Consider the following 4,376-nt stretch of genomic DNA (forward strand, 5'->3'; position numbering starts at 1 on the left):
CTCGTTTTTGCCATATTCAGACTGTTTGTCATGGCATCCATTTATTCTGATGCCTAGTAGGGCATCTCAGTCTAAGAGAGTGATGAAGGACCCAAGACAGAAATCCAGAAGTTGGGGACTTCCAGGTACTGGTTTTCTGCACAGTCAAAGGTGGCATCTAGAGTAGGTGTATGACTACACTACTCATCCACTTAAATCTTTGTGTTAAACACTGAATGGGAAATTGTTTTGCCTGGAATTAGAGTGGCAAAGGTATTCCTGAAGTCTTTGTGCATTATATTATTAACTTATTTTTAACTGGGTGGCTGAGGTGTGCTTCTCAGCAGAATAGATCACTATCCCAGGGAGCTTATAAAAAAGCCGCTTGTCTACATAAAGCAGCATGTGAACAATTCCTCTGCTGAAAGCACCTCGGCTGTGTTTGAAAATAACTCCTTCTCCCTGACAGTAAATGTTCCTCGTTCATTCCGTATATACATGTGGTGATATTATATAGATGCCTGTATCTGAGCAAGAGCTTTACATTATCCCTTAGCTGGTGACTGCTTAACATTCTTATTGGAGAAAAAGCAAAAGACTTTGAAGTTTGACCTTCAAAGTGATTTTAGATTGGAATTTCAGGCCTTTTTTTTTTTTTTTTTTTTTTTTAACAAAACAGCTTCTGATTTTGACCATTAAGTAATTTGGACTTTAAGGTTAGGATTCTGGTGTCTGGATGATGCATCTGGAAGGAAAGTCAGGCAAGGGGTTGCCTAGGTATCATAATTTAAAATCCATGATTAATGATTCCAGCAAGTTAGAGGACACAAGAAATGGGTTTCATTCTCTCTAACTTTAGTTGTGTGAAAAATAGGATCTAATCTCTGTTGGCCCCCCTTCTTCACCCAATGGAGAAAGATGGCATCTTCAAAACGCAATATGCTCTGATTAAAGTAGGTGCCTAATTAGTGCCAAGAAGCTAAATCAAATATCAAAGTGCTCTGAAGCTTCGTGTTTGAGTTAGGCGAGATGAATTGCCCTCTGGAGTTTCCTGCCCTGGTCCTTTGACTGTGAAGCCTAGATGGCTAGCTAAGTCCATGTTACGGATGCACACACACTCAAATCCAACAGCTGTTAAAACTCAGATTTATTCTTCGGTAAAAAGTTAGTTAGAACTCTAGTAACAATAGTGAACTACAGGCTCAATGGTGTAAGGGGAATTAGTACTACACAGGAGACTTAAGAATCCTTGGGATTTAAAAGTGATGGCTCGAAATGCGCATACCACTCCCCCAAAAGCTGAGGGCTCTCTCCCCTGAGGAGTTACCTCGGGCAGTGCCCCGACCCGAGGGGGAGTCCCCGCCTGCAGACCCACTGCTCCAAGGAGGACTGGTTCCAACATGTCCTCCGGTGGGACCCCGTTTATACCCCTTGTCGAATCTGACCTGTGGTCATTTTAATCCCTATTGGCCAAGAAGGTCACCTCGGTGTACCTGGCACATCTCGATTGGCCAGTTCAAATTTCAACCTGTGGCCTCTAGGGTTTAGGGTTTTTTTCCTTCCCCTTCTCCCTGCCTGGAGAAGTTTCATTTCCTGTGGAGGGATGGCGGGGGGGGGAGTGTACTGCCACAGTCCACAGGCCAAATTTGATGGTTACACTTAAGTGTGTAGAGAAGAATCCCTGTCAGAAATGATAGCTGTGAAAATACTACCAAACTAGATCAATTTTGTATGTTTGGCTCTCTGTACTGATAACAGTATTAAAGAGTGAGGGATCAACTAAACAGTCCCTCTGAGAGTAAGTGCTCCTGGTTCATGCCCAAAGTGCACAGGGGGATGTGAAGTACACGAAGCATTTTACTTTGTGTCACAAGCTCAGCAAAACCTTTGGAAATTTCATCCATAGCAGCCTTTGTTGGCATAATGATGCACCAGGTTAGTTGCTGTCAACAAGTACAAACCACGGTTTAACCTTACGGCTGGAGCTAGTCATAGCTTTATGTTGAATAAACTAGAGTTTGTTCTTCTATTGAGGTTAGAGTATATTCAAGCCCCTACATTTTCCAGCTTGCAATTCCCTTGCATAACAAAACTTCTCTGCTTCAGTTATTGTTGTGAGAATGAGTTATTTAATATTTGTGAATCTCTGTACATGCTGAATATTAAAACATATGAATACCTCACACAGTTGAGAGTGAAGCACTGTGCATTATATAATTCTGTATTTAAGACCTGTTAAAGTACTGTCATATCACAGACATAAACAGGCTGAAAAGTCTGTCAGTTGTGGCTGCAGCTACATCCTGAAGGCTACATTTTTCAGCAAATTGCTTCTGCAGATGATTCAATGTTTTCCATAAATAAGTAAATAAATAAAACCCTTAATCCAAAGTCTAGATTCAATTTTGTTCATAGCACATTTGCCCAGTCAGCAGGGTTCTAGAAGGATGCCCAGCCTTCCTTTGGTGAGGACACACCAGAGACAATCTGAGATATGAAAGATTCCCTTTTGGGCTTACAGAGTGGTCCATGCAGTGTCATGAAGAGACAAAAATATTCACTGCAGAAACTACAGCACCTGGGTAGAGCAAATAATGTGAAACCAATTTTGGTTGGGATATCTTATGTTTTACAGCACCTCAGGAAAAGTTGATGTAATTTGTCCACACATGGACCGTTTTGTAGTGAAGATGTCTGCAGACACACAGCTTCAGGTATCAGTCATCTTACATAGTTGTACATGCCTATATCTGCCAGACACAGCTGGTCACATACCTGCAGGAATACAAGCTGTGACTCTGAAAACATCTAATTGTGTGCCTAACGTAGAGTGTTAACAATACCATTGATGCATGGTACTGCTTAAGTGAACAGAATTAAAGCAGGTGCTTAAAGCCCCTAGATTAAATAGGGATCTAAAAAACTTATCTCTTCACACATAGCTGTACTAAAGAATTACATGTTCTGAGTGAGTCTGCAGAAACATCCCAGAACTGCCCACCAGCATTGCCTGCGAGGTCACAACAAACCCCACAGGGACAGCGAGCAACTTTTAGGTAGAAATCTTCAAAACCAAAGTGCTGCTATCAGCCTGTCTCCCCAGATAGAATATCACTAATTTTAAAATTAATTATATTACTTTTCCAGCTCTCCATAAATGGACTGATATGGTTTTGGTTCTGGGGAGCTGAGCTGTGTGTCAGCTGTGTACAGTACTGAAGACTAATCGCTGCACACAAAATTATAACACACAATTAAACTTTGAATGCGGTAGTAAAATGATTAGGTTAGTCTGGGGTTTTGTGTGTTTTGGAATGCTGTTTTATTTTCATAGTGCTCTCCTCTGCTCCTGTATTTCGTCTTTTCTTTGCAACAGTGCCTTTTGGGATAAGGCCTGAATCCTGTTGTAGTGGATCTTCTCTTACACACTTTGCATTACCAATTTCCTGCTTCACTGCTCCTCCACTATGAGACAAGCTTTAAGATTTAGTGATCATATAGCAGAGTTGAATAACAGCACTTCCATTTCCTTTTGCAAAAATTGGCATCTCTCTTGCCTTCGGAGAGCCTTAGTCACTGAGATGCACCTAAACAAAAACTGTAACAGAGAAGGGAAAAAGTGGCATCAGAGTTTTTAACAGTGGCTCTTAGGCATCTGTATTTTTAGGAATATAAGAACAAAGAAATTGATGCATTTGCATTCAAAGGGGATTTTTTCAGCCGCAGCAGTTCAGCAGAAATCACTGGGTTTTTTGCTCTCCTCTGCTGGGTGGGTGTCATCTGCTTTTTGCAATTCTACTTTACTAGGAGAGGGATGTAGGAGAGTGGTGGTGCCCTTCGTCTCTCCTTTTCTCTTCTGGTAATTCACTGCAGTTTTGTCTTTTTGCCTTTTACTTAGGTTTTAAGCATGGGGAAGCTTTTTATGGCTCCTGGAGACTACTGGTTCAATAGATACTTTCTGAGCCAGGCAGCTGCTGTTGGAAGCCTGTCCTTCTGAGGACTGGACTCAGTGATTCAAATGGTTTCTTCTAGTCATGTTTTGTGTGTTTTGTGCACCTGTGCTACCGTAATATAAGGATGACTGGACAGATAAGACATCTGTTTAGCCTGAAAATCTGCCTCTGACAGTAAATACTGAAGGAAAGTGTATAAGAGCAAAGTTCTCAGTTTCATGTAACTAGCAATTTAAACACTGACCGACCTAGAAGGGTGCAGCTGGGCTATTGTCACTATTTAATAACACCTGATGGCTCGGTCTTTCATTAAGCTGTCTCTTTTTCAGTCCTTTCAGATGAGCGACCTGCACATCCTTTGGGCATGAGCTCCAAAATTCACTTACATCCTGACCTTCACTTGCCTTTAAAAATACTACCTTCTCAGTTCACTGGGTGAGCATT

This window comes from Haliaeetus leucocephalus, unplaced genomic scaffold (assembly GCF_000737465.1).
Source record: "Haliaeetus leucocephalus isolate CR32 unplaced genomic scaffold, Haliaeetus_leucocephalus-4.0 Scaffold146, whole genome shotgun sequence".
NCBI classification, from domain to species: domain Eukaryota; kingdom Metazoa; phylum Chordata; class Aves; order Accipitriformes; family Accipitridae; genus Haliaeetus; species Haliaeetus leucocephalus.